Source organism: Puma concolor, chromosome A2 (assembly GCF_028749965.1).
Source record: "Puma concolor isolate L17-30 chromosome A2, mPumCon1.1.hap2, whole genome shotgun sequence".
Classification (NCBI taxonomy): Eukaryota; Metazoa; Chordata; class Mammalia; order Carnivora; family Felidae; genus Puma; species Puma concolor.
In genome coordinates, this window is record NC_141668.1 from 81,655,550 (window position 1) to 81,665,329 (window position 9,780).

The following is a 9,780-nucleotide window of genomic DNA, read 5'->3' on the forward strand; positions in this document are numbered from 1 at the left end:
TTTCCACTTGTGGCCCGGCCTTTTGGATATTTCTAAATCAGAATGCATTGCATGTTGCTAGCTTTACTTGCCTCTTTATCCCTTCTGTCTTCCTTAGTTTGGACTGCCAGAATTCTGTTAGTAATTGCTCCAAAGAACCCTAAGAAAGAGTTTCTATTATCTCAGTTTAGAGGCATCCAAATGTAAGCACACTAAAAACAAAACATTCATCAAGTAATTTCCATATGTTCTAGAGTCCCCTCTCTCCCAACCAGTTTTGTATAATGAATTATGTATGATGGAGTGTGGATTGTTCTCAAGTTAAAGTGAAATTCCTCATATACACATAAGCTATCCAGGACTTGATGTAGTATTGGAAATATATGTCTAATCTTAATTCATCTCAAAGAATGACTATCCATGTTTAGGCTTTAGGTAATGAGTTGAAGGAGAAAATAGTCTCTGGCCAGGTATAAGAAGAACTATTACTCATGTGTTCACATTTAGCATCATGAACCACAGGGTGCTATGTAAAAGTAGGAGAGTTGCACAACCCTGCGGGGTCCATCATGAGGAATATAATGATAAGACTCTAAAAGTTCCTGCCCCCCCAAATACATATAACATGTGTTTTTACTAAATTCTTTCTAATGAAAAAATTTCCAAGAATCACTGGTACGAAATTCACCCCCCCAACGTAAATTTTAGAAGACCCGTTAAGAGTTACCTTGTCCTTTTATGGAAGTCTCCAAAAAATGCATGCACATTCCTACTTCAGAGATCATTATGAACAACTGATGGCAAGTCCTATGGGAACCTGCCATTGGTTTTGTCACTCTAATACATCCCATAGCTGAGCTAAAAAATGGAAGAAGCCTTCGGTTGGAATTCAATCACATGAGAACGGCTTTGGTTTAGTGAAAGCATGACAACATATTCGGTATTTTGTCTGCTTTCCTGACACATAACTCCAAGGTTCAGTGAACTGGTAGTATGTTTTGTTCATTATAACATCTTCAAGCATTTCTAAGATGTCTGGGGTTTGGCAAGCTCCGAAAATAACTTGCCAAGAACATTTTCCATTAGTATTTACACCCATATATGTATTTTCAAGGAAATGGTCTGGGTGTTTCTGATTTAATAAGAGCTATTAAATGTACAAATGGCCCCTTGAATACACTATGACAAATCACAACTAATTTTTAAGGGAAGAATGAAAAAGAATTCACATTTGCCAGTGAGCCCCCAATTTAAGAGATTTGAGTTTTGTCTAAGCCTTAAATCAAAATATTATTAAATCTAGAGTTGAATAAAACACATTCTTGCCATGCATAGCATGTATGCAATTTTCTGTTCATTTTTCCATCTCTGTTTAATTTACCATATCTTACCTGACACCAAAACATTTAAATAATTTGACATGTATATGTCAACTTATTACCAATGCTTTCCAGATTGCCTTCAAAAAAAAAGTTATTTATTTATTTTTGAGAGAGAGAAAGAGAGTGAGAGGAAGAGGCACAGAGAGAGGGAGAGAGAGAATCCCCAAGCAGGCTCTGCACTGTAAGCACAGAGCTGGACGTGGGGCTCAATCTTACAAACCCAGGAGTTCATGACCTAAACTGAAACCAAGAGTTGCATGCTTAACTGACTGAGTCACCCAAGTGCCCCCAGATTGCCTTTTGTTTTAAGTAAGTTAAGTTGTTGGTAATAGTTTTTATTCACAGAGAAGGCCATAATTCAGCTTGCTAAAAAAAATACCAAAAATTACGTGGAATTGTATGCAATCTTCCCCCAAGCACTAATGTATAACATGTTAAGTAATAGATTAAATACACTGCATGACAGTGTGTAAGTATGCGTCAGCATACTATTGTATTTTGAACACAGTGAGAAGGCATTAATATTTAGAATATTAAGGCACTAGTCCCTACTGTAATAATACTGAAGACAATATTTACGAAACTTTATATCATCTTTCTCGTGCTTCATGAGGGCTACTTGCCACTACTCTACCAAGCTAAATGCCAGATCTCTGAAGTTTCTAACCCTTTAAACTTGAGAATCTTTTTCATGTGGAAGGGCTGCTATTTGGATCAAACTAAGCTCATCTAAGGAACAACAGATTTCAACCGATGCAGTTTAGACTCTTTTCAGGGAGGACAACGTACAGGCTTCCAGAAGATCAGGGAGAGAAGTGAAGAGAGATGATGTTGACATGTTAGCGGCTAATTAGTTTCTTGACACTTTTCAGCATCTCTCTATAAAAATTTTTGTTTTGTTTTACTTTGAGAAGCACTGTACATGACTTTTTTATGACCTATGACAATGCTCTTTAAACTCAGAGATATTTTCCCATGGAAAACATACTTTCATGAATCCCAAGGTATGGACAGTGTCCAGGTATGAACAGTGTTAAGGAAGTCACTTTCTAGCTCCAATTCTGAACTTTCATAAGTAGTCTTGGCTAAAATGTGTGTGTCTGAGAACACACTTGCAGGTAAGATGCTTTGCCATCCCCCCCCCTTTTATTTTAATTGAAGCATAGTTGATATGCAATATTGTATTAGTTTCAGGTGTACAACATAATGAACTAATAATTGTATACATTATGAAATGCTCATCATAAATGTAGTTACCATCTGTCACTAAAGTCACTGAAATTTTATTGGCTATAAATTCCCTGTGTGGTACTTTACATTCCTATGATTAATTTATTTTATAAGTGGAAGTTTGTACTTCTTAATCCTCCTCACTGATTTTGCCCATCCCCGACCCTCTCCTCTCTAGCAGTTCCCAGTTTGTTTTCTGAGTCTGTTTCTGTTTTTGTTTGTTTGTTCATTTGTTTTGTTTTTTTAGATTCCACATATAAGATAAATCTTATTTATTTGTCTTTTTCTGATTCACTTAATTCATTTAGCACAATATCTTCTAGGTCTATCACTGTTGTTGGAAATGGTAAGATCTCATTATTTTTTATGGCTGAATAATATTCCGTACTCTGTGTGCTGTTATGTGGTTTATGTCTTGTGTATGCATGTAGTATTTCTATGTGTGGTCTGTGTGATTATGTGTTGTGTGTCCTCTGTGTGTGATGTATGGATGGGGTATGTAGTATATATGTTCTGTGTTAGTGGTCTATGTATAGTATATGGTTTGGTGTGAGGTATGTGTGTGTGTGTGTGTGTGTGTGTGTGTGTTATGTGTATTCGTGTTATGTGTATAGGTGTATTCGTGTTGTTTAGAGGTACAGATCTGTTATTTATGTAGTGTTTGCATGGTATGGGTGTCAGGAAACATCTTCCTTTCATCAATTTACAAGTGATTTGAACATATGTGTATAAACACTTGGGAAAGCCATGTGCTTTCATCCATGCAAGTACATTATGCTTAGAACAACCCTCAAATAACATCTTCCTTTCATTATAATAAATAATAAAATTAATTTTAAATTATGTGCTTAAGCATTAGGGAAAATGATGTGCTTCCTTCCTTGAAATTACAGTGTTTAAATGACATTGCCTTCTTTTTCCATTCATCTATTGATGAACACTTATGTTGCTTCCATATCTTGGCTATTGTAAATAATGCTGCAATAAATATAGAGTTGCATATATCTTTTCAAGTTAGTGTTTCCATTTTTCTTTTTTTTTTCTTTTTGGTAAATATCCAGTAGTGGTATTATTGGATCATATGGTATTCCTATTTTTAATTTTTTGAGGAGCTTCCATACCCTTTTCATAGTGGCTGCACCAATTTACATTCCTACCAACAATGCATGAAGGTTCTCTTTTCTCTACATCCTCATCAGCCTGTGTTGTGCCTTGTCTTTTTAATACTAGCCATTTTGATTGGTATGAGTTGATATCTCACAGTAGTATTGATTTGCATTTCACTAGTGATTAGTGATGTTGATCTTCTTTCCATGTGTCTGTTGACCATCTGTAAATTTCTTTGGAACTAGAAAAGATTCCAAATAGTCAAAGCAATCTTGAGATAGAACAACTCTTGAGATATCACAATCTCAGATTTCAAACTATATTACAAAGCTATGGTAATCAAAACAGCATGGTACTGGCACAAAAATAGGCACATAGATCAATAGAATAGGGATCCCAGAAATTAACCCATACCTCTATGATCAATTAATCTATGACCAAAAAGGCAAAGATATACAATGTAGAAAAGATATTTTCCTTAATAAATGTTGCTAGAAAAACTGGACAGCTTATATGCAAAAAAGAGATTGGATCACTTTCTTACACAATACACAAAAGTAAATTCAAAGTGGATTAAAGACCTAAAAGTAAGCTCTGAAACCATAAAACTCCTAAAAGAAAACTCTTGGACATCAACCTTAGCAACAGTTTTTTGGATCTGTCTCAAGTCAGTGTAACAAAAGGGAAAATAAACAATTGAGACTACTACTATTTTGATAACTAAAAGCTTTTACACAGTGAAGGAAACCATCAACCAAATAAAAGGCAACCTACCGAATGGGAGAAGGTATTTGCAAATGACATTTTTGATAAAGAGTTAATACCTAAAATATGTAAAGAACTCGTACAACTCAACAACTGCAACAAAAAAACAAATAATCCAATTTGATGTGGACAGAAGACCAGAATAGATATTTTCCAAAGGAGGTGTTATGCCAGTTCTCTTTTCCCCATCATCCTCTTCCACTTATGCTCACACATTTTGACTTTTGCTGTGGTGCGTTTCACATTATATGTAAAAATCCCCAGTGCACCAAACAAAGAAACCATGAAACAAACTGTTGCCTAAGAAACTTCCTTTAACTTCAGACACTTGAATGAAAACTAGGAAACTTGATAGCTCTTGGGGTAGCCTATTTTTAAACTTCCCCAAAGTTGAAGATGTACATGACTTTGATGATTGGGTAACAAATGCTTTTACAATTCAAGTGGTTTCCAGTGTTTGCTTTCAACAAAATTAAAGGAGGACCTAATTGAGTCGTCAGCTAATAAATCATTAAAAGTAATTTGGTTAAAAGATCACGATATTATTTTGGCATACAACATAGAAAGAATTTAAATAATTGGGTGATATATCTCTGCTAGAATAATTTTCATTCCCATTTATTTATTTTTTAAAATATGAGATATGTTGCTTACTGCTGACATTTATAACGATGAAATAGAGGAGTAAATTTGAGGCTGAATCCTGGATGATTGTTGAAACAAGTCATACCAATCCATGTCTGCATAAAATAAAGTACATATCCATTTTTCTCATTAAAATGAATAAAATTTGCTTAATAATTATCAAATCTTGATTATATTGATTAATTGTGTATTAGTAATAATTCTATAAAACTGAAAATAAATAGTGCTTGCTTCAGCAGCACATATACTAAAATTAAGATGATAGAGAAGATTATCATGGACTCTGCAAGGAAGACTTCCAAATTCATGAAGTGTGCCATAAACAAACAAACAAACAAAAAAACCCTAAAAGTAAACAATAAATACAAAAAATTTTAATGCAGAATTTACAATAAAATTTTTAAAATTGTTGTTGAATATGGTTCTATTCTTCTATTTCCTTTGCTTGTCTGGAATAAAGGAATAAGCTAAAAGAGAAATCATTTGAATGATACATATGTCTTTAAAATATCTATCAGTGATATGATTTGGGTGAGATAGTTTAGACCTTTGCTTTAATAATGATAGTAAGTTTTTAAAAGTAGAAGTGTATGAAAGTACAAAGTTAAGAATAATTTTGAAAAGAAAATACCTACAATCCTAGCAAACTTGACAAATACGTTTTCAATTCTTTTTGTCCTCTAGTCTGCGCATTATTTTTACAAAATATATCAATCTGTTTTCAAGAAACCTAATCCTGATTTTTGCTATTAGAAATATCTCAAGGGAAAAATGTACAACAGAGAGGTCATTTATGTTAACAAATGTGGTGGATAATTTTAGCATTATTAAGGGCAGGCCAACCTGATATTATGTCACTTCTGCTACGATGTGGTATGAGGTATATAATTTCACCAATGATTATTCTAGTAAAAAATGTCCTCATTTGAATCCATCAAGCTTTTGCATTTAGCTTACAGTTCACTGAAAATATGGCAGAAGGAGAAATAAGCTAAAAGACATACAGAGGAAGCAAGCAGACAGAATCAGAAAGGGATGTCCTTTTGGACAACTGTCCCATTCAGGTCAACATCAGTGTTAATTAAAAACATGTCTCGTTAATGAAAGTCTGGAAGTAGCCCAAAGTGAGAATGCAACGTTACTAGGAGATAAAAATGGCATCCCAAATCAGGGAGGAAAAGATACGACTTTGTAATAAGTAAGATTGTGTAATGAGAGTTATGTAGAGAAAATAAATTTGGGTCCAGTCTTCCATCATATGACAGGATAACTTCTAAATGGCTTAGAGATTTTTTTTTTTTTAAATCTTATAACTACTACAAGGAAACATAGGTGGTAGGTTTCACTATAAATCTAGAATGGAGAAGATTGTCCATACTAGGACTAAATTTATAAACGAAATAACGGAAAATATCAGTACACAGTACTCACCACTGAAAAATGGAAAAGACAAGTGAAGAACCAAAAAAAGTGATTTGTATGCAGAAAAGGGCAGTCCACTAAATATATTAAGATCTAAAGGCAAAGAAAAACCCTAGTGCTATAGAAAAATGAACAAAGTATTCAGGTAGCTCAAAGAGAACAGAAATATAAATGCTCTAAAATATGGAAAGATGTTCTGCTTTGCTCATAATAAGAAATTGCAAATTAAAACCACCCTGAGATCCCATTTCTCACATATTGTATTGGCTAACATCCAAAAGTTTGGCAATACCCTCTGTGGATGAAAATGAATAAAACATTCTCCTATATTGGTAATGGAAATGCAAAATGTTAAAACCACTTTGGAAGGAAATTTAGTAATTATCAGCAACATTTTTGCATTTGGTTTGTGACCCAGTAATACTACTTCTAAGAACATCTCCCAAAGATACACTGAGAAAAATATGAAAAATAAAATGACATGTAAAGTGTATTTATGGTAGCAATACCTGAAAAATAAAGCCTGGGGAAAAGCCAAATGTACATCAATAAGGGACTTGGGTTAATTGAATACACACAATAAAGGAACACAATAGAGTTCTAGGTAATACTAATACTAACATGACAAAAGGAATAGGTCTCTAAACTACTAAGGACTTTTTTTCCCCAGTATATATTATTAAATAAAGAAAGCTAGATGCAGAAAGTGGGTATAATATGCTATTGTGTACCTAAGAATGGTACAGTATATGCAACATGTTAAGTATAGATAGGAATATGTTACATATAAGCAAACACATTAAGTGTTTATATATATATATATATATATATATATATATATATATATATAGCTTATTGTAAGAGCTAGAAAATAATTTTATTTATTTATTTTTTTTAAGTTTATGTATATATTTTGAGAGGGACAGAGACAGCATGAGCAAGGGAGGGGCAGAGAGAGAGGGAGAGAGACGGAATCCCAAGCACGCTGCATACCATCATAGCAGAGCCCAACGCAGGGCTCGAATACACAAAACCGTGAGATCATGACCTGAATCGAAACCAAGAGTCGGAGACTTAACCGACTGAGCACTCATAAAAATAATTTTAAAATTAGAAAACATGTGGATACTTTGAAATGGGAGAGAAGAGGATGAAGAGGACAGAAATACCAGCTAGCCTTCTTCGAATATGCTGTTTCATAGGTTTTATTTTAGAACCATTTAAATATTCTGCATAATTGTAAAAGAAAATGTATTTGAAAGGGGGAAAACAGCATTAGCAAAACCTGAAAGCAAATTGAAACAAATGAAACTATATTTTGAATTGATGATATAAACACACAGAGTGGAATTAGTCCAAGTGCCTTTAAAACACATTAATTTAACTGGACACCCCAGTGCATATAAAGCAAGGGCAGAAACAGTTTTAAAAATAGAGCTGTTTTCAGTATAGATTTTGTTAGTAACTAATATTACTGTTAGTCTGATACACAGACACAGTTATCCTAATCCATACTTCATAAGTTTTAGACATTTTTGGTCATAAAAGGTTTTATAGAGATGGAGGCCAATGTGATCCATGAAGAGGTCTAAAGAACATCAGATAAAAAATGAAAAGATTTTAGAGACGTCGATACCGAAAGCCATACTTTATCTGGGATTAGTTACTGATTAGAATAATTTTAGGTTTAATGAAGAGAATTTAAATATAATCTGTGTATCAAAGAGTCAAAAAGTACAATGGAAACAGAAGAAATGGAAATAAAGGTACAATACAGAAATGAAGAAGTAAAGGTAAACACTGATAAAAATAGATTACAAAAGAGTATGTACAGTAAAACCACACTTCAGAAAATAAAAGGTATTTATACTTAGAAAAAGATCTAGAAATCAATAGACTAGTATGTTTGAGGTTGGGAGAATGTTCCTATTGTTGTTGCTGCCTTTATTTTCTAATTTTCTATATGGGATATTTGCTGTCTCAATAAGAATAGGTTATCTTATTTCAGAAATAAAACATAAATTCATTTTTTCTACCCTCGAGCCAATGATATTTCTCTTATTAAATCTGAATGTAAAACATGACTATAATTTTTAAAATTATTCCCCATTTCTCTTTGTTATATTTGAAAATGTTAATACTCTGTATGTTTTAAAAGAATCATTTAAAAGGAACAATGTAAATCTAAGTGAATTAAAACTGAAGTCTTTATCACTTATTCCTTTACAAATTTAAATATCTAAAATTTCTCAAACCACTCCTCATTCAAAGACTGGTTTTCCCGAAGCTTAGTTTTTCTTCTACAACTTGCCACTTAAAAGCTATATTTGATTTTAGTCACGTAATTTTTCTTAAGGCAGAAAACTAGTGATGAAAATAGGATTTTATTTCTGCCTGTACTTTTCTTTTCAAAATAGAAAATACATTTTTTTTTATCTTTTATGTCATTACTGAAAAGACCTCCATCACTGCTAATTGATTTTTTCAAGTATTTTTATGCAATTGTTACTAGGAAGACATATTTAGTAATCCAGACCATGCATTACCTTACTAGACCAGCACAATCTGTTACTGTTAAAAAAAAAAAAAAAAAGATGTATTTAGTATAGGTGATGGTTACTCATATCCCCAGAAGTATAATGTGTAGAAGAATTTAAACTACCAGCCCTTTGGCAGACTGACAACGTATTTTTAGTCAAAGAGTAATAATTCTTTCTTATCCCATTTCTCATCCTGGTAAACAACTCTTGGTTCCTTTAGGACTGGCAACATTCAGTGACAACAGTTGAAACTTCAGCACACGTTATTGGAATTTCATCCTGCTCAGGGCTTCTGCATGTTTGGAAAACTATTAGGTTTGGGTATTGTGATTAAGATGAAGGTCCGTTTGGCCATAACTTTTTTATGGAGACTTTGAGAGTCCAGGTTTACTACTTACTAAACTGTTCTAAAATGAAGTGTGTATCCTTTATAAGAATCACATCTTAGAAAAAGTGTGATCCTTATAAAAATAAGGCAAGTGATTTTAATAAAGAGGCTACAAAAAAGGGAAGCTATAACCTGCTCCCCTTTTTCACTCTGGCCCCATCTGTTGTAAATGAATAAAGGCACAAATTGGGTTTTATGCTGAACACTTAAAAGTCAGTAGTGGTTTAAGGTTATAAGCAAATGAAAACCAGAAGGAGACTTGGAAGTTATGTGAACCTACGTGCTTGAAGACACAGGTTTCTACCAGGTAACTCTAGCGAGA

At 33.2% G+C, this 9,780-nt stretch overlaps 1 non-coding gene across 1 annotated transcript; it reads left to right on the plus strand.

Moving 5' to 3' along the window:
• The first annotated feature begins 5,331 nt into the window (after nucleotides 1–5,331).
• LOC112867088 (U6 spliceosomal RNA) lies at nucleotides 5,332–5,434 on the plus strand. Its single transcript, XR_003224156.1, has one exon. It is a non-coding gene; the product is annotated as a U6 spliceosomal RNA (small nuclear RNA).
• Nucleotides 5,435–9,780: the final 4,346 nt, after the last annotated feature.